Below are 21,222 nucleotides of genomic sequence, written 5' to 3' on the forward strand. Positions count from 1 at the left end.
ATAGGTCCTGGAGTGAGCTCTCCGCATTGCAGAGTGGCTGCCACTTAGAAACACATGGCAAATGCTTCCCCAGAACTTTTGCTGGGGGTTATTTGTAGTTCGAGATTGATGATCACCCTCAAAAAAAAAAAAAGAAGGAAAAAAAAATCAATTTTCAATGTTCCATGCGGGAAAAACCTGCAGTCTTTGAAGTAACAGATGTTTTTGGTGGTTTATTTACCATTAGCTACTAATGTTACAGCTGGTGTGTGGATACAATTAATTAATTTTAAACAAAGGAACTTTCTAGAAGATAACTTCCCCTCGGAAGAGGTGGGATTTATGCTTAGGTCCCAGTAGAGCTAAGTGTGTGTCCTGTAGCTGAGCTTGCCCATGGTCACAACGCCAGTTAACAGGATCACAGGACCCTGGAGGCTGCAGCAGGAGATTTCCCCTCTGGAAGAAACAAAAGGCTGCCAGTGTCCTGATTCATTTGCTTTGTGAAGTCCTATTCAGGTGGGAATTTATGTGGATGCTTCACATGCTTGGTAAGATCCATTGATTTTGATGGCTAGGTTTCTTCTTTCCTGCGGGAAAAACCTGCAGTCTTTGAAGTAACAGATGTTTTTGGTGGTTTATTTACCATTAGCTACTAATGTTACAGCTGGTGTGTGGATACAATTAATTAATTTTAAACAAAGGAACTTTCTAGAAGATTTATGCTTAGGTCCCAGTAGAGCTAAGTGTGTGTCCTGTAGCTGAGCTTGCCCATGGTCACAACGCCAGTTAACAGGATCACAGGACCCTGGAGGCTGCAGCAGGAGATTTCCCCTCTGGAAGAAACAAAAGGCTGCCAGTGTCCTGATTCATTTGCTTTGTGAAGTCCTATTCAGGTGGGAATTTATGTGGATGCTTCACATGCTTGGTAAGATCCATTGATTTTGATGGCTAGGTTTCTTCTTTCCCAAAAATAGTGTTTTAATGATATGAAAGTGTCTTACGGAAGACAAGCCCCACCTGTTGGAATGTATTCATATCTTGAGTCACATTTTGATTTTTCTGGGGTGTCAAAACTCCCCTGAAGTTCTGTGTGATAAATAACATTTTACCTCATATCTTGTGATATTATCTGGGGCAATCATGACAGACTTCCTTATGCAAATGTGATAAACTTAGTAAAATCAGTATTTAATAAGTGATTTTTCTTTTAGATGATCTGTCTCCCCTTTATATTAATGAGTTTTTCAAAACCATTTGACTTACACCAAGGGGGAACCTCACTGTTAAAAGGCAGAATAATGGAACTACTTAGAGAGCAACCAAATAAGTGAATCTAGAGAAATGGTATCTTTTCCACCTCTAATTCCTTCCATTTATTCCTTTGTGCAATGACAGAGGACCCATTCCTTGTGGAGAGCCATGAGTTTGCTGATGCTCACCTCGGCTGGGCTCCTGTGTGAGCAGAAGCAGCACTTCATTTTTGAAGCTGCCTTGGTATTTCTGGAGGGTTTATGGATGGAATTATTGCAAAGTAGTTACCCACAAATTCTCATTTTAGTTCCTTGCATGTTTTGGGGGTGCATTCTGTGAGGGCAGGAGCAGGAACAGGAAGTTTTGAGTTAAAAATGGTATTTTGTCCATGATGTTCCTGACAAACTGCACTAATATTAGAATAATTAGTGCTTTTCAGGGTGTTATGGTTGGAATGGGTCAAAAATACAGCAATGTAGGGAATGAAGCACAAAGTAAAAGAGTGATCCTGACACTGGAACATCCCAATGAATGTGGAATCATCATTAACTGGGATGATGTGGGAAAGGTGGGTGTTTTATTTGTTTTTATATTTACACATACTTGGCAGTCATGAAGTTCCTACTGAGGCAAAACATTTGACAGTGATAGAAGCTAAAGTTTAAAAAAAATACAGGTTGCAATTCATCAGAGGTGAATTGGAGAAATATTAAATTACTGAAATTGGGAACAAAGCCTGTGAAGTGCAGGGGAGAGGGTCATTTTCTCTCCTTAGAACTGACCTGCATGAGCAAGAGGATGGGTGATGCCCACATCTCAGGTGGCATTTTCACTCACTTCCAGAAGAAAGGACAGACTGGGGCTTCCTATCCCTATACTGATCCTTTGAGAGGAGGGCTTTTATTATTTTTTTTTCCTGAAGCATGTTTTTCTGTTGCCAAAAGTTAGCATTTCATGTCTGGGTGGTCAGAAGGCATCTTTATTCCCCGTCCAGCACCACTTCCTTGGCATTGTGCAATGAGCTCTGGGGGAAATGCCAGTTCCAAGATGTCCCAGGTGCAGGCAACAAGGTGTGCTTGCAGGAGAAGCTGCTAAATATCTTAAATATCCCAAGTGTCCTGGTCTCTTTGGAAAGTATCTGGCTCTGTATGTGGGAAAGACTGTAATGTTTGGGGGGAAGCTCCACAGGGAAATGCTCCTGGTGCTGTTTTCCTGTAGAAAATGCTACTGAAAGAGAAATACAGGGCTGGGGTTGCTCTGTACTCTGCTCGCTAGGATGAGGTGCAGTTATAATCCAGGTATCTGAACTCAGCTCCTGTGCCATATCCATGGACCCAAGCTGTTCCCAATGAACAAATCCAGGAGCAGTGGGAGTTCCTCAGTTGATATTTGGAAATAAATAAATTGCCCACTTACTCCTCTAGATGGAAGCACAGTACTTGGATTTCATTCTCTCCCTGCTTGCTGCAAGCACACTTTTCTAACTACATCCCGTCTTTTTTCTACATCAGAGTTTTCCTGCTGTCTGCATTCAGCAAGGAATAACATTTTCCTGTAGGGAAAAAAAAAATAAAAAATCGAATTGTAGGGCCATATTTTGTGTTCCCTCATCTGCATCTGGCGATCATCCTGCGCACAGCACACACCAGTGCCTGTTCCTTCTCTGCGGAATGCTGGATGCAAGAGCAGCCCCTCGGAAACTGAGAAGAAGGAATTAAGGAAGGTTAAAAAGGTGGGATGTGCTTTCCTGTAGTGGGATTATTTTTAGGGTGTAACTTGGTGGAGGCCTCAGGCAGTGCTGTAACTCAAACAATGGTCAGGTACTGAATGGGCTCTTGCAGCTTAAGCTTTCCTTCTTTTTGTCTCTTGGATGGAGGAATTACTTGTGGAAGTGGCTCCCTAGCCCAGACTGGTAGGGAAGGGACAAGAAACAGAGTTGATAACTGTTGTGTTTACTCCAAATAAGACAAAAAGGGTGATTGTGGATCCTTGTGTGATTTTGATTCAAGCCGCAAATTCCTTCCCAGTGCTTGGAAATCCTACTCCTGAAAGCACCAGGATGTGGAGGAAACAAGAGAATTCCTGGGTAACGTGCCAAAAATGGGACAAAAGCACAGCAGTGCAGTGCCCAGCCATCCACAGGGTACAAAAGGAGGGTCCCCAAAGGCTGAGACTGGGTGTGTGAGGGGGAGCAGGAGTGGGAATGGTGCAGTGTGGGAATCAGAAAAATAGGAACTTCCACAGACACTGAAGAGTTTCATTTGCAGCCCTGGGAGAAACTTAGATTGATGTAAAAATACAATACACAAACATTAAGCAGAAAAATTGTAAACTTATATTTCTATGGTTGTAAGAATATGCCTTAAGTAAGTAAGAAACTGTATTGATAAAATGGTGAAGGGTTTATAATGTAGGGATGTGGTTGTGTAGAATAAGCTAAGGGTTTACAAGTTGTAACAAAAGTATATGTGTGATGTGAGACAGAAGCCCATTAGACAAAAGTATCCACAGTGCACCAAAGGAAGAAAAGGTGATAGAAAAACAAAATCAACCCTGTAACAACGGTCTGTTAAGTTAGAAAATTATATATTGCTTTATAACCAAGAAACTTGTGACTACTCTTGAGCTATAGCTGATGGCTTCCTCCTTTAAAGTCTCTCAGCCTCTAAGACTGATTTATCTGAAGAATAAATCGTTCTTAACCTGAAAATATCCCATCCCTTCATTGCCAATGACAGCAATGATAGTGTGGGATGCATGGGCGGCCGTGGGAATGGAGGAGGAGCACAGGCAGCCGTGCAATGGAGCATTCCTGCTCTCCTGTGCTTCAATTCACAATATTCCAGCTGGAAAAGAGCACAGGCCATTGTCCATCCCTGGGCATTTGTTCCCAGGAGCTGACAGTGGATGGGAGGGAAGGCGTGGGGACCCAGCGTTTTCTGGCACTGGTGACAACGTAAATGTTTAATAGAAATGCTGGGATAATTTGGGATATTTCCTCCTCGGTAATTTCTCTTTGCCAGTGTGCCTGCTGCTCACATTTAACTCTCATCACCTCTAAAATCAGCACTGCATTCTTTTGGTTCTGCTAGAGTATCGCTATCCATTAACATTCTGGTTATCATGAGGTCAGATTTCGTGGGCTGTGCAGGGCCTGATCGTGCCTGGTTTTGAGGGAAAACTTGGGAAGTGCCACACTTTTAGGCAGGCTCCTGCTTTATGAGTCCAGGTCTCTTCCTCACTGCTGAAACCACCCATATTTTGGGAGTTATGTAAGCACAGAGGTTTCCTTCTCTTCCCTTATTTCTTTCCTGTCTGAAGTAGCAGTAGTTTTCTTCTTACATCTGATTTATGGATATATATTTTTTAACTTTCACATAATTGCTTTCTGGTTTATTCAACTTCTCCCTACATTTGTATTCCAAACCTCCAAATGAAGGATGGCCTGGCATCCCAAAGCCCAGTTCAAGAAATATCTGATTATTTCTTTTTCTTAGAAGGTTGATATATAATTGAATTGTTTCAAACAGCTGGTGATTTTAATTAATAACTCCAGCTCTGGACAGATGTTGATACTGTAGGTGCTTCAAATTTAGAGAGGATCTCTTTTCCATTTAAGTTCATTTTGGGGAATAATAATACTTGTTTCTAGGGTATAATACTTGTTTTTAGGATATTCTTCAAAGAAACTTATCCATAAAACTATCCTGATGTTTTGTGTTAGGTCAGAAAAAAAAATGACCTAAAAAGAGAATAAACACCCAACCCAGTGAATTTGGTTGAATTTGGTGAATAAATGTGAGTTTGGCAGATTTGCTCTTGCATGCTTTCTGTCTATTTTAATATGGCTGTAAAAATATGAGTAAAAATTTTAAAAAGCAATTATTTTTATTATATGAAATATATTTCACATATTTTAAATATTATTATTTAATATAATGTAATATATTACTTACTGAAAGTAATGTAATAAAAAATACATTACTCAGGCTGTATTTGAAAAACTTATGGCTTTGGGCCAAAAGTCCACATGGTAAATTTATCCAGGGATAGAAGTAAGTGTGATTTAAATGCAGAATATAGGTATAGAATCACCTAGGGAAAAGGAGATGTGGCTCTGCACTTCCCTTGGTGCCCACTTTTGGTGTATATTTAATTGGAAGATTATGCATCCATCTAGCAACAGTGTAAATAAATTAATTAAATTGTGAGCTTGACAGCAGGAGTGACTGGGAGGGAATACAGCTGGGAGATAAAAACCACCACCAGACCATCAGAACAGCCCAGTTTCCAACAAAGAGGAGGTAGAGCTCCTGCAGGAGACGTGTCTGGGGCTGCTTCTCCATCATTACATGCAGTGATAAATCTGGGTTTCAAGGCTTGTTGTTTATTACTGATGGCATTAAATTCATTACAATAATTATGAATTATTGGTAATTTACGTGTTCTTTATTTGAAAGCATAGTTTTCATTAAAAGTTGACTTTAGTGGTGAAGGCATTAACTTCTGAAATTCAGTACTGGAGTTTGTGTGTGTGTGTTTGTGTATATGTGTAAACATTAGATTGCTGCATTGTTGCAGCCCTGCCATCAGTGTAAAAGAATTTATCCTAGGGTATCATCTCCAACTAATATTGTCAGTAAAAACCTGGCCTGGATTAATGGAAAGGTATCCACTGGCTTGGGTGATTTTTCTTTTAAATGAAATCCCAAAGAAAGCATGACATGGTGTTCACAGAAGAACCACAGTTCAGGAGGGGACCCAGGAGTAGTAACTGTCAGTATTCATTAAAAAAAAAAACAACCCAAATTGGCTGTCCCTTCAGTTTGTGTTAATGCAGACCCTAAAGTTTTTCCAACTCTTCCTTCCAAATCCTTTTGGAGACATTCCATGTGCCAGCAATGTGTCTAAAATCCAACTGTTTGTGTGCAGGCTTGGTATCAGAAATGCCTTACTCATTTTGAGTGGAAAACATGGACTTCATGTTATGTGGCATTGGATTTGGAAACAGCAACTGCAGCCTCCTCCTCCTCTCTTGAAAAGGGCATGGAGCTTCCTGATGGACAGGGGAAGGAATTCACCATTGGCAATGAATGGTGCTGATGCCCAGGAGTATTTTGCTTGTATAATTACCATGCTGAGGTTCCAGAGGAGGTGAGTGGAAGGTGCTGTCCTTGTCCTTGCTCTCCTAGCCTCACACAGCTGTCTTTTTCCTGGAGTTTTTTCAGGGAGGCAGCTTGGGCTAGTGAGGCTTCATCTCATTTTAACAGTAGGAAAAAGAAGGGGATGAAGAGAGAAATAATGTGTTGAAACTTCTTTCCACTCAGGGCTGGAATCCACAGGTATCCATGAAACCACTTAAAATGGTATTGTGGAATGTGATATTGACTTCCATGAGGATCTCTGTGGGAAAAGTGTCCTCTCTGGAGGAACCACTGTGTGTATCCTGGGATTTGGGATCATATGCAGAAGGAGAGGACAGTTTGCCTCCAAGTACTGTGAAGATCAAGGTGATTTTTTAACATTTTTATTGCTGCCAGTTCCATCTTAAGGTGATTTTTCCTTATTCAAATGGTCTCTTAATGGTAAAAGCTGCAAATCTGTCAAAAAGGGGTTTTTCAAAGTTCTGCTCTAGCTACCTAAAGTGAGAGAGGTTGATTTTACCTTCATTCCTGCTTTTGAACAGCAGTCAGCTCAAATTCCCAGTATCCATGTCTTCTCAAGCAAATGGAAATCATATTTTCCTCAGCCTCTGAGTGAATTTTACTTTATTATTCTGGTTTCAGTTTGTATGACTGCTCAGGTTGCTAATAAATCACCTTACATGTAGGAACAGCACTATTAGCTGGCCTAATCACCTGCCTGAGCATCATTAGTTACATTTCAATCTCGACTTCTTGTAGGTGTGATGGTCAAGAGCAACAACCCTGGTCCTCATGTCTCTGCAGCCAAATTACATTTGCAGTCCCCACAGGATGAAAGCAAAATTCCATTAAATTTGCCAAGAATTTACTTGCCCTTGTTTCAGTATTAATGAAGGATGTTCTTTAGGTTTTCAAAGTTTAATTTGTGTTTTATACAAACTATTTTGTTACTTCCACGGTTGCTTCTTTTTTTATTTGGTAATAAGCTTCCATTAATTCTCAGAATTGCTTTAACAAGGAAAAATAGTCATCATCATTTGAATGTTATTCTTTCTAAATGAAAGAAAAATCTATCCAATACAAGAAGAAGCAGGCATTCCCACTCACACTTTTTTTTTTTTGTTCTAAAGGGAAACACCTTCTTTTCTTAGGAGTAAATTGTAGAGGAAAGCATGCATCCACATGAAGGTTCCCTTACATATAAACCAGCCCAGGTGCAGTGGCTTCTGTGGATGCAATTTATTAAATCCACTGAGTATTTGACACTGAGATTTTAAATGGGAGTTTTGGAAGTGATTGCTGAGCCTTCAGTCTCCTCTGACTCTGCAATTCAATTCTGCATTTCCCATCAGGGATGTTTTCCTGGTAAAAGGGAGGTTTCCCTCCATTTTTGCTTCCAAGTTAGATGTTCCAACTGTGATGAAATTTTCTTGGAAAAACATAGCGAACTCTCTGTTAGGGCCTTGCTGATAGGGCCTTACTGACATTTTAAGAATCTCCAGATACAAGAAAATATGTTTTTTAAAAAGCAGCAGTGTTTTTGAGATGCAAAATAGAAATGGAAAATCCTGAAACTAATCATTAACCATTCATTAAAATGGTTGTTGGTCATGTTAATTGGAGCTTCAAAGAAGAAATGACATTTGCTTTACCTCACGTGTGCAGAATAGGGAGGGAAGAGAGAAAAATATATAGTGGTGAAAACAAATCACCTTTGAGGAAAACTTCTTGAGGTCACTGAGGACACCATGCTTGGGATAAACTGACCCCTTTTTCATTCTGGCAAACTTTTAATGAAAGAGGAAAAGGGCCTGGTGATCTTTTGCTGCAGAGGTTAATAATGGATGATCCTGATGAGCATTTCATGTAAAAAGCAAAGCCTGCAGATCTCATTACCTGGGCCTCCTGATTGTGCATTCCCATCCAACAAGAGGAGTGGAAAATACTCTTGAGACAATTAAAAAAGGTTCTAGTGGGCAGCATTCACATTTCTGATTCCACTCCCAGTGCACTTCCCTTCTTAACAGGGATAGAAGAGGCCCCTGAGGTCATCCAGGCTGTCTGCCCCCATGCTGCTGGCTGAGACACGTGGCTGGCTGCAGTGAAGGGCAAGGTGGGAGCAAGATTTGGGTCCCACTTAATTGACCAGCTGTTGCTGTAACTCTAAAATGCTAAAATTCTGTTTTGCCTGCATTCATTTTTTGTAAAGCTCTTGATTTCTCTGCCAATCTACAGGCAGAAAAGCTGGGCAGAGGTGCTGAGCCTTGTCTAGAGCGTGACAGTGTGGCCGAGTCTCCATCACACTGACCAGGGTGCAAAAGCACAGAGCAGTGAAAACCACCCAAATTCCACATCCCTCTGTGCTGGTTTAGCAGGACATTCCAGAAGACACAGAAGAAAGAAGACAAAGAACACAAAGAAGACCAGAACTGTAACGTGGTGACAACAAACAATGAAAGGTGCAAGCTTTGAGGTGAGTTAAATTTGTGAAGGTGGAAGACGAGCCCAGCGAGGTGAGGAGCTGCTGTGGAGGAGAATGAGATTAACAGGGTAAAATAGCTCCTGTTTAAGGTTGGCCTCAGGCAAGAACGAGTTTGTCAGTGTAATATGTTGTTGAATTTTAATATGGAAATGTCTCCTGGCATGTATTTCAAACACACTACAAATAGTGATATTGATCTAACCTTCAATTAATGGGAGAGGTCCTCTGTGAAAATCGGATCTGGGTCTGAATGGCAAATAGCTTTAATATTCTGAGGACAGTGGATCATTTGCACAGCTCAGAAAGAGACTATAAATCACCAGGATTAGGGCTGTTTTTGTTATTATCATTTTAATGCAGGCTTGCTTTCCCTGGAGCAAGGGACCAGGAGTGTGGTAAATCATTAAAAAGTCACGGAGACGGTGTCAGTAGGTATAGACAACAAATAATCTACTTGTGCTAAAAGGAATTATTTGAAATCCATTCATTCCTGCTCTCTGTTGCCATGTTTTTTTAGATATCTGTGCTCTTTTGGGACAGAAGGAACACTCTCCCTTTTGCTTTTACACAATCTATGGGTGTCTTCTCACTTTTGGTCCTCACAGAGCACCCATCCTAAAGGGCATTTTTTAGAGCAGTCTGAGACAGAACCAAAGCTGATTGTTCCTTGAGATGGGAGTAGCAAGATTATTCCTCATGGCTTCTTCCAGCTGTGTCTTCTGTACATTGTGTGTGTGTTTGTACATATGTACAAACCTTAGATTGCTTCATTGTTGCAGCCCTGCAGCAAAAAAAAAAAAAAAAGAAAAAAGAAAAAAATAAAGAAAAAAGCTGTTGGCAAATAACCCTTCTTTGCCAAGAAGTAACACATGGTTTCACTGAAGTTGATGCTGATACTGAGCAGTTTTCTAGAGAGCTGTTCACGATCAGGCTGTGAATTTAGCAGATTTACTCTTAATTGATTTCCTATCTGGCCCAGAAAAAACAATGCTCTTAAAAGGCTTGGAAGCCTCTAATTAAATCAGATAAGAATTTCAGCCAGTCCTGGCTTCCACTGCTCTGTGAAATGCCCAAGATGAGAGATCAGCTTGAATGTGGGCAATTCCCTGTCCAGCCAGCCTCTCTTGGGGATGGTCAGGAAGGATTTCCTTCTGGAAGCTCCTTCACTCTGGCTGTCCTGTAAAGAGCATTTTGCTGTGCAGGTTGCTCCCTAAATCAGCTGTTTGGCTCTCCCCCAGAGCTGCTGAATTAACGTGATGTGACCCAGGGATGCAAAGGGATTTCTTTCCTTGTCGGGCCGGGATGCTCGGAGAACACAAAGATGGGTTTCCTAGACAACAGCTGATATCACTGGGAGAACGTACAGAGGCTGAGTGGGGAGTTTGTGAAGAGCAGGGATCAGTTTAGGGAAAAAAATAATGAATAGTGAAATTACAGATTTTTTATTTCAGAAACAGAGACCTGTTTCTGAAGTCTGGGAAATGGCTCTTGGAGAAATAAAAATCTCTCACAAAGAAATGCAGTTTATAACACAAGTACATCACCTCCTGAAGTCTCTACATGCTGCAGTCTCAAAGTCACAATCCTCACTGAGCTTTTTCCCCAGAATAAAACAATCCAGAATGATAATCCTTCTGGAACAAACCCAGATGGCACCATGGACGTGATTTCGTTTGGATGAAGTTTTACTTCAAATTCCATGCAGGATAAATAAACCATCTCTCCTCTGCTCTGGATGTGCTCACGGTAGGAAGGCTGCTAGTTAATATTTAAGTGCCATTCCTGACAGCAGAGTTTTGTGCATCAGCTTGACAAACCAGCTCCTCTCTAGCCCTGTGGTTCACGTCTGAAAAGCAGGTTGGAATGGATGCATCATTCATTTTCATCAGCAGCTAGAGAAGGATTAAAGTTCCCTCATCTGACCACTTCAAAATTATTTAAAAGATTATTTTTCTGTGCTTAAAACAATAGCTCTTTGGGCTAACATTTGCTTTAGAGAACTATTTTAGGATCCTAAAGGTTTTGAGGCTGCAGTTTCCCAGACTTCCAAGCTGAACTGTTGGCTTGCTGCCATCAGCAGGGCAGGGGCTTTTCCTCCCCCTTCAGCACTTCTGCTGCCATTCCTTCTGCCTGCCCTGGCCAAACAAAAGGGCTGCTTTTGTTCCACGATGACTAATTAGCTTCCAGATGGGTTAGTGAGTGGAATTGTCTCGTGAATGGTCCTGGCAACCATCACAGCTGATGCCAAGCAAAGTGGGAGACCAGGGGGGTGTTGGCTGCCCCTTCCATTGGCAGGATTTTATTGCATTGCCCTCTTGTTTTGTGGAGCTTCGGCATCAGGAGAGGGGATGTGGTGTGTGCTGAGGAACAGGAGTTCTCATCTGTGGCCAAAATTCAGTAATACCTCTTTCTCTAGGCTTGGACCAGCACTCTTGCATCATTCACCTGATGGTTTTACAACTTTTTACAATAAATTCTCGTGAATTAACGAATATGACAGGAAAAAGGAGGATGGGAACCACGGTCAATCAGCCTTGTCTCAGTCTTTAGGAAGATTAAGGAGCAATTCCTCAACAAAACCCTTTACTTGAGGAACATGAGGAACATGAACTCCAAAGATCTATTCCAGTCTAATTTTTTTCCTCATCTGTCATTGCTTTGCCTCTTTTACAAGTGTAAAGTAACTTTGACCAGTGCTGCTTTCAGTCCTATTAGAAAAAGGAGGAATAGCAGTAAACACCTCTGCCTTTATTTCTTGCTTTGAATTACTTCTTTTCCTCTCTCAAAACTATTTTTTAGGCAAATATCACTCTGAGGCTCACGCTGGGCAAATATGTTGGTAAAGTTTGTTGGAACAAGAACTTACATAAATTCAGAGCTCTGGGACACTGCAGTTTATTGAGTGGGGAGTTTTCCTCCCCACTACCTGCCAGAGGATGTCACAGTTACACACAAAAGGTGCAATAAATGAGCCAAATTTCTACTTTTTGCACTAAAAAATTGTTCTTGCCTTAAATCTTTACAGTCTCCTCCAAGAAAGCTTTGACTGCAGCAGGAGGGTAGCCTGAGGAAGGGAACAAAATTCAACCTGGACTGTGTGTTTAGTGAGGATTTATTTTGTGCTTTATGAACCTGGACTGAAGGCTTCTTAACAGATGTCAGAGATTTTACTGGGAGGAATTGTCAAATGTCCATAAGAAAAGCTTTCTCCCTGGTTTTATTAGTGAGCTGTATCTATGCAAGGGAATTCTGCTGTAAATAGAGCTAAAAATGGGTGTCACAGTAACAGTTTCATCATGATTTTATTGTCGGGGCAATGCACTTTTGGCATTTGCTTCTAATTCTTTTCATTGTGACTTTCTGCGCTCTGTCCCAGCAAAACATCAAGGCAGTGAGGTGCTGCTGCTCCTGGGCTTCTGTGCCCTGGCAAAAGCAGTGTCAAGGTTATTGTGGGAGTTGTATTTAAATTGGGAAGCATTTCAAAATGAGCACTGCTTCAAATGGTACTCCCTGCAAAAAGTGAAATGTCCAAAAGTAGCTTCCAAAGACACTTCGTAGTGCTGGAGAGATTGTTGCCATTCCCCAGGCACAGGAATCTTAAAGAGGCTAAACCAAAAACTGCAGGAGTTCATTGTGAGAACCCTGGGCTGCTGCCAGGAAAGCTGAGCCATTTTTCTTTCTTATTTTTTAATTTTTTAAATTGAATTGCTGAAATCTCATGGATTAAAAAACAAAATAAAAAACCCCAAACCCCCAAAAAACAACAACAAAAACCACTCCAAAAATAAACAAAAACCTCAAGCACAAAAGAATTAGTGGCTAAATCATTTCTATTGGCTTTGCTGTCCAAGATACTCACTTGGAAACTGATTCCCAAAAGCTAAAATTAGATTGGCATCATATTTAAAGACCTGGGATTTGTCATGGTCAATAGAACTGAAATAAAAACAGTGGGCAGCAACCTTTCTTTCCTACAGAGGTATCCTGCTAAAGTCTACTCAATTATACATCATTTATCAATCATAATGGTGTCATGGTTATATTAATTAACTGCTAGTTTAGTCAGACTAAACCTTATATCTCTCCAAACAAAGAGCTCTTTTATTATAACAAAAATCAATCTCACTTGTTAAACTTCTGCATTAAAACATAGAAAGTTCTCTGCTGTTTTTGTTTTTCCTCCTCCTACAGCTCAGCATTAACACAGAGCTTTTGGTTGTCATTAACTAATACAGATGTTAATTAATTAATCATGCTTGCATAGTTCTCTATTAAATTGCCAGTCTACTAAAATTCATCCTTTCTGTTCCCTAAGGGTATTTGGTATTTCAGTGAGGTCTTCTGTTAATTTTCTCTTCTCCACAGCATGTTTAACCTTCTTTTGCTGTCATTTAGAGGCATTATTATCTCAGTTATCCTCTGTTGAACCTCCTGTGTTGTCCAATTTTTTTTCCCTGGCTCTAATCAGAGCTGTGCAGTTGCCCCAGATTCTCCTCTGATTAAGTGTAAAAAGTCAGGAAAAAAGCCTGAATCAGGGTTAACTCTACTGGAAGTCAGATTGTAGAATTCAGACTTCTGGTTCATATTAAGATGCAATTGCTTTCATTTGTATTTATTTTTAATGAGATTTACACAATGCCTAATCACACACAGGTCGCTGTGTGTGATTAAGCATTGGCCAGTAAATTGTGTCTGGCTTATGTGGAGAGAGAAAAAAAAAAGAAACTTGGAAAGATTAGGAAAAAAAAATACTCCAGGAATGATTTGGCATTGGCCAGTAAATTGTGTCTGCCTTATGTGGAGAGAAAAAAAAAAAAAAAGAAACTTGGAAAGATTAGGAAAAAAAAATACTCCAGGAATGATTTGGAATCTCAAAATCATCATGAATAATGAGAAACTAAAAAAGCCCGACCTGCTCCAAGGTAAGGGAACTTGGAGAAAAGCTGTAGAACTTTTGGGGAAAGGATAGCAGAGAGAAATTAAGCAAAATGCACCAAACCCCAGAGTTTGGGAACTGGAGACAGAGTAGTTCAGGGTATGTTTCAGACTGGCTGAGAGTAATTAACTATCAGAACAATTAACCTATGGACACAGTGAATTTGTTGAAGTTTTTAAATTGAGACTAAGTATTTTTCCTGGATATGTGGTTGTTCAGACAGGAATTACTGGGTGAGATTCCTTGGCACTGCCTCGTGTATGAAGTCAGGATAATTCATCACAGACTTTCAGCCTTGAAATTTAAGGCTCCAAATCCAAATGTTATCTGCTCAAAACCTAATTTTCTTTTCTTTTTTTTTTTTTTTTTTCCCAGTGTTTGGTGGGAAACACAAAACATCTCCTCTCTTGCGGTTCTTGCCCACACACATTCCCAACTGTTTTCCTTGGAATAGTGCAGAATATGCCTTGTGATTCAAGACCCTTTACTCCTGTCCTGTAATGTAAAATCTTTTAATTTATTCCTGTTCTTTGCTATTGCACTGCCTGGAGTTTGATTGTGGTAGTTGCTCCCCTGTTGATGTTTCATTTCCAGCTGGTTTTATACACATATAGATATAAATATGTATGTAAATAACAATGTTTCCTGCAAGCCATGTAATTATACCTGCAGATCTTCTCTCTGCCAAACCTCTCCTGTTATTGCTGCTTCCTCAGTGAGGCAGTGGGAGATTTGTTAGGCCAGCTCTCTGTGGGTAAATCCATGCTGCAATTTAGCTATAATTTGCTAAGTGATCCATGCCAACTATCTCCTGCTACTCCTGCTATTTTTATTATTCAAATCATGCTTGTAGAGCTGTCTGGTTGGTTTTCTTTTTTTCCTTTTCCTATTCTTCTTGCTCTCTCAAATAAATGTAACACAGGTTTCATCCTGTTCTGTCAGTCCCAAGGAATCTCTTCCTTCTGTTCTTGTTTTTGTTCCAGCTGCACACTTTGGCCGATTTCTGCTAAGTCAGAACTTGAGTTGTCATTTCTTTGTCTCTCCTCCCCCTTGGATTTGTGTGCAGCCCCTCCTCACTCTCTTTGTGTAAACCAAGTGAAGGATAATGTAGTTCTATGCCTTGTGGGACACCTTTCTTCCATTTCTACCTCTTTTTTGTCTGCTTTATCCACAGACCTGCTTTTCTCATCTACTTGTTGCTCCTTGCCTGGAAGCACATCCTGTGTGGCACTTGGCCTTCACCTTGATTCCCAAATCCCCTTTTCTCCAATGTCCTTGCTATAAAACAGTGTTTTGGTGCTGCCTTGCAGACAAACAATGCCTACCCACGGATGAAGCGCTCTGGCACTGAGCAGCTCCTTGCTGCTCCCTGCACCTCACATCTGTGCTGGAAGTGTAACATCTCTCAAGGCAAGGATGTTGTAGCCTCTTGCTAAGGCGCTGATGACCCATTTTTATTTTCCCTCGTGCTGTTCAAAGACAAAAGAAGGTGAGACCATCCGAGGGAGTTCTCATGATTAATTGGTCTCTGCTACCTGTCCCAGAATGCAGATTGGAACTGGAACGCGCCGCCTCCCCGAGCTGAATTCACAGAAAGCAGCTGGGGACTTTTCTAATAAGCAGCAGCAACACACACCTGCCACTAAATGTGTGAATGGTCTTTGAAATTCTGCCTTGTTTCATGCATCAAAGCAGCTCCGGCTTTGGATGCAGTTACTTAATTCCATTTACATCCCCTCCTGCGTTGTCTGTGCCAGTCAGAGAGAGGCACTTTGAGAAGGATGCTTTCCTGTGTGCTACATTCATGTCTCAGTTTAAAGCCACGGGAGGTCCCTGTTTCCCATTCTTCTGGCTGCATCCTCCCTGATAAGCTGCTCCTTGGGCACATAATAACGGGGAATCAAGCGAGCTGCAGCACTTGTGCCATCATTGTGGTGCTTCAGCAACCACTGCCACATGGGAATTTGTTTTCCAATACTTAGGAAGTGAGGAAAGTGACACCCCCTTCACATCAATGGGGAACAGCAGAGCAGAGATGGGGAAATGCATCTGTGTCCCTGGAATAAGGAACATTGGAATCAGCAGGCTCCTCACAGTGGGCAAATTTAACATTCAGATGAAAGCAGAGTAGAACAAGCTGCACTTTCAGTCCAGGAACATAAAAAAGATTTGCGAATAAGGAATATTGGAATCAGCAGGCTCCTCACAGCAAGCAAATTTAACATTCAGATGAGTGTTGGAAGAAAGCAGAGTAGAACAAGCTGCACTTTCAGTCCAGGAACATAAAAAAGATTTGGACAGGCAGGAGAGGGATCTCCAGAGCCACTTCCAAGACCCTTTGGCCAAAGGGAGGGATGTCTCACTTAAAAAGAGATTTGATGGAAGAAGGGGTAATAGGAGATAGGGAATAATTAACTGGGTCCTTTGAAGTCTTTAAAAACATGGTTGGTAATTTGGTTGAAAAATACTTTGCAGTGACTTAATCTGCTCTAAAATGAGCCTGTTTATTGATCCTTGTTTATGGGTTTGCTTCTGGGAGGGGTGGGCAATGTGGGGGTCCTGATGGCACTTTTAAGGCACTTTTACTTCAATTTTGGTTCCCTTTTGAAGCCTTCAAACACATAATGTGTGGTCATGCTCCACAAGAGTCACCAGCCTTGCAGATGTTGGCATTTGCAGCACATTGACTCAGGGCATTGCAGGAGATAACTGTGTTATGCTTTCCCTCACAGCCTGAGGCTTTATCCTGCCTGTGTTGCTTTTATGCCTGGGGAATCTCAACTTTAAGTCAGAAGTGCTGGGTCACCAGGCTTCAAGTTATTAATTTGCATGGAGGAGTTGTGCCTAATGGAGCAGGCTTTTGTTTTGGGGCAGATTGCCCAAATTTCTCAATCCTTAGCCCCTGATGGGTGGCTGAGTCAGAACTCCACGCTTGCCACTGTTCACAGCACATGAAGCAACTGATACCCACATCCCAACCCTCTCTCTGAGGATGTGAAAGTGGAGACCCTGAATTATTTAAGGGTGTGAAGTGTTCCAGGGATCCAGCCTGGCAGTACAAAGCCTTTCCTTGTTTGTTTTCAAATGGGTGCAATATATAGGAAAGTGTAATACAGTACAATATATATGATTGATATATTCACAGAATTAAGTTGGAAAAACTCTTTAAAATCAGCAAGTCCAGGCATTCCCATAGAACTGCCAAGCCCACCACTAGCCCATGTGCCCAAGTGCCACATCCACATAGATTTTAAATCCCTCCAGGCATGGGGGCTCCAGCAGTGCCCTGGGCAGCCTGTTCCAATGCCTGGCTATCCAGATAATTAATGTGTATGTATATAAAATATACATATGGCATTTCAGTAACTGCAGGTGGTTGGGGAGTGTGCTGTGGTGCACAAGACACTTGAAACAGCCAACACCTGGTTTAAAACCCCAGCATTAGGACAGAAGGGGTAGCTGCAGTGAAGGCTGCACTGAGCACAAATAACACATCATGGTGATGTTGTACCTGGCTGGGGCTGTGTCAGACCTTGAGGAAACCCACTCTGGTACAGCCCTTCCAGAGGATTCTGTGCCACTGCTCATAAAGTCACTTTATCTTTAATGGTGCTGGGTGATACTCAGCACTCTTGGGGCACTGTGAGTATCTGAGGTGCAGCAAATATTTCCCACGTTTCCTCCAGAGCTCATCCAGCTCAGACCCTGTCACTGCAGCACAACCCAGCTGCTGTCAGAAGAGTGGGGATGGCAGTCAAGGGGAGTGTTTGGCTTCTCATTTCTGGGTTATCATAAAATGAGCTGTTCTGCCCTGCAATCCACAGACAGACAATCTGGGACAACAAGGCACGTAACATCATTTTGATATTTTGAGAAACAGGGACAAAAGAATTAGAACAGTCTTGTTGGCTGCCTGCCTCCAACATTTCTTTGTGACAGCCACTAAGAATTTTTCAGTAGGGAACAAATTCTAAGCTTTTAAACTGTGATATATTTTGTAAGCAAAAAGGCAATTTATTGACATTTTTAGCAGCAAATGCAGCTATTAAAAAAAAAATTGAAAAAAAGGTACTCTGAGCCTTCTAGCAATCAAACCGTATGATTGCATTTCCCTCGTCACTCTAATTTACTGTAAGGACAATGTTGATGAAAATTAGACAAGATTTTAAATTTTCTGTCATGCTGACAGGAATTTAGTGTCAGTTTTAATGGTATCACACATCCCAGTTTTATAACACAAATTTAACTATAGAACTTGAAATCGCTGTTGAATCTAACACATGTACAATTAATAAACAGATACAATTCAGTTTGACTTAATAAGAGACTTGATGTCCTGTACAACAAATTGTGAATTATAGAAACAAACACCACACTTAGGGAATTCTCGTTTCTGCTGCTTTTGTTTTTAATCCACTTTGCTGTTATTAACTTTTACCAAATATAAAACCTTATGAGCAGTATGCAAACAATACATCCCATGCAGGCTGAAGTTGACTTTACAGTGCCACTTAAAAAATAAATGGTTACTTTAAAACAGACAGAAAAACTGGACTCTGCTATGCTGGTGATGAAGGAAAACTCTGAGACACCATAACTAAGATGAGGCTTTAGATGTGAAGCTTGAGTAGCCTTGGTGATGGAGGAAGATGGATGTGTCCTGTTCTCATTGGAACTGTGGCCCTAAAAACCCCTGCTGGTACGACCAAACTGTCCCAGACCCTTCAAGGACCTGCCAAGGTGCAAGAAAATAAATGCCACAGAAAATGAAATTGCATTTAATTGCTTCTTGTGAGCAATTGTACCAGTTTTGTCCTGGGATTTTGTGCGAAGATCTGCAAGAGAAATCTTGGGATTAATACAAAAATGCCCTACTTTGCTGCTACCTATATGTGAGACCCAGCATTGACCATCCCATAAATTCTCTCAATTAAATCTGCCAGTTGGGGTAAAACAGGTGTTCAAGATGATACCAACATGATTTATAAAGGAATATCTGTAACTAAAGAGAATTTGCAAGACAGCTGGATTAAATTGACTAATGGAATATTTTTACATGCCCTGAGCATTACCATGTTTTACTTGGGCAAGTACTTGGGCAGATAAACATCTGGTGAGACATAGAAATACCTCCAGCTGGGTTTTCAGGATGTTTTTCAGTTTGTTACCTATAGGGCAATTTGAATGTAAACTGCAAGTTGTCTTTAAAATCTGATTTTAGACCCTTAGAGTGCAAGAGAGATGCTTCATTAGCTTTAGCAAAGTTGATTTCTCATTGATGCAGCTGCCTGTTGATGCCAAGATATTTGCTTAGTCACCAGATTTCCTTTCTTCACTGCCTCCCTTACAGATTTCAGCTGGAGATTTTAAGAGTCACTCAGGTAAAATCTTTAAGATCAAAACAGCTTCAAATTGTTATAATTATTTTTTTAATGGCAAACTTAGTTTTATCTTCTATATCCCTGGAGTAAGTCAAAGCACATTTTCAAGCTGTTCACAACAATCTGCAGTGGGCAATGACACAAAAAACTCGATTAAGAATGAAAAACAGAATTAAATAAAAAGAGAATGTTTCTAGTCTAAAACTCACTTTGTTCTGAAGGAAGTATAGTGGAAATTTTGCGATTTGAAAACACAAACTCTGGTATTTTTAAATTATTGTTTATAATTTTGTAATGGAAATGAAATCTCTGTGACTCTCTACTCAGTTTTAGGCAACCCTTAAAGAGGGGAAAGCTTTAAAAGCTGCGTATATACTTATACATAACTCTCTGCTTTTATTTACTGACCTATTACTGTCCTTTATTGGGAAGATACTGCAAGTTACTTTTAATTAAGGTAGTGATCCCTAAGGAACAGACAGGGAAAGAGGGAAATTCCACTGCTTGGGAACCTGAAGTGAGGAAAAGGGCAGTTAGTTGTTAAAATGGATTGCAAATAGCAAATCAGAGCAATTCTGCAGTGTAGAAAACTCTAACTCTGGAAGTTAGATATAATTTCTCCCTGCTGAATTTTCTTGCTCTTACTTTACAGAACTGCTGTGAAATGGATTCTGTAATTTTTTTCAATGTGATGATTATTCATCAGCCATGAATATTCAAGATTTGAGCTATTATTTGACTGCAGTTGGCCAGATACATTGTATGTAGTGCCTGCTTCTTGATTGGAGAAAAACAGAGCAATTCTTTGTTCAAATATTTGCATCCACACATTTTCCATGTGTTTTTAAACAGTAGTCATACATTTGAATTTAAAGTGGCCACGACATTGCCTGATACCCAGTTAGGAATAAAATTCCCTGGAAGGATAACTTGAGTGTTGAACTTGGAGAGCAGATTTAGAAGTGGCACAAATGTAGGTGATGAGTTGCAGTGTCTGCTTTGTCTTCAAGCTCATAATTCATACAATCATTTAGGTTGGAAAAGACCTCTAAGACTATCAAATCCTACCACCAACCCAGAACTGCCAAGGCCACCATTAAACCACATCCCCAAGGGCCACATCCACAGAGATTTTAATTCCCTCCAGGAATGGCAACTCCAATGCTGCCCTGGACAGCTGTGCCAGGGCTGGACAATCCACTTGATCAAGAAATTCCTGAAAAGGAAAAGCAGAAATAAGATCAGTTCCTGGAGAATATGGCAGAGAAGTTCTGCCCATGCCAGGACTCCCAAGGCAAAAGAAGAAATTCCCTAAAAATGAAGTTCCCTGTTTCTATGTAAGCGTGCAGTGCTGCCCTTGCAGAGGTAGGGCCTATGCTTCTTCTAATTTTTCCTTCTTTGATATTGAAGATGAGGGGCAACTTTTTATTTCAGTAGCTGTTTTGGGGCTTCATTTTCTCCTTCCCTGGGTATTTTGGTAATAGATGTCTGGCTCCCAGCCCATCGGGTTTGGTGCTGAGGAAGGAGCAGCCACAGAGAGTGACAGCCTGTTTGTGGCTCCTCCGTCAGGGACAAGGCTGCAGTTTCAGCTTGGATGAGCTGAGAAGGGGAACTTCAGGGGCTCACAGGTGAAATGGCCCTGGAAATCACCTGTCACTTCACTAGTCACGCTTGGATTAATTCCTGCCAGTGCCACTGGAGTGTCCCATCTTCTCTCCTGCAAGATCCTGCTCCTTCCCTGAAGTGTCCTTGCCCCCAGCAGTGGGGGAGGCCTTGTGGGGTTTCTGCTGTCCCCCAAAATCTCTTTGGAACTGTATCACACATCTCCTTGGTCCTGGAGGGCAGATTTGGTGCACAGGCTGTGTTTGTCCATCCCTGTGCTTACCTCACACCCGGGAGATCCAGCTGTGGATCTCTGCACTCCAGGGAATCTGTCTCGGCAGCAATCCCTTGGCTGTCCTGCTCCAACAGGCCTAGCAGGGGGCTGAGGCTCCCCAAAAAACCTGATGAATGCTCAGTGTTATATATAGGTAATTCATACTGCTTAGA

The 21,222-nt window shown here is 41.2% G+C and overlaps 1 long non-coding RNA gene across 1 annotated transcript; it reads left to right on the forward strand.

Moving 5' to 3' along the window:
- Positions 1-6,025: 6,025 nt before the first annotated feature.
- LOC121349105 lies at positions 6,026-14,576 on the forward strand. The gene is made up of 4 exons (XR_005954459.1): positions 6,026-6,384; positions 6,558-6,740; positions 8,610-8,847; positions 14,168-14,576. It is a non-coding gene; the product is annotated as an uncharacterized LOC121349105 (long non-coding RNA).
- Positions 14,577-21,222: the final 6,646 nt, after the last annotated feature.

Source organism: Pyrgilauda ruficollis, unplaced genomic scaffold (genome assembly GCF_017590135.1).
Source record: "Pyrgilauda ruficollis isolate IOZ18807 unplaced genomic scaffold, ASM1759013v1 scaffold132, whole genome shotgun sequence".
Classification (NCBI taxonomy): Eukaryota; Metazoa; Chordata; class Aves; order Passeriformes; family Passeridae; genus Pyrgilauda; species Pyrgilauda ruficollis.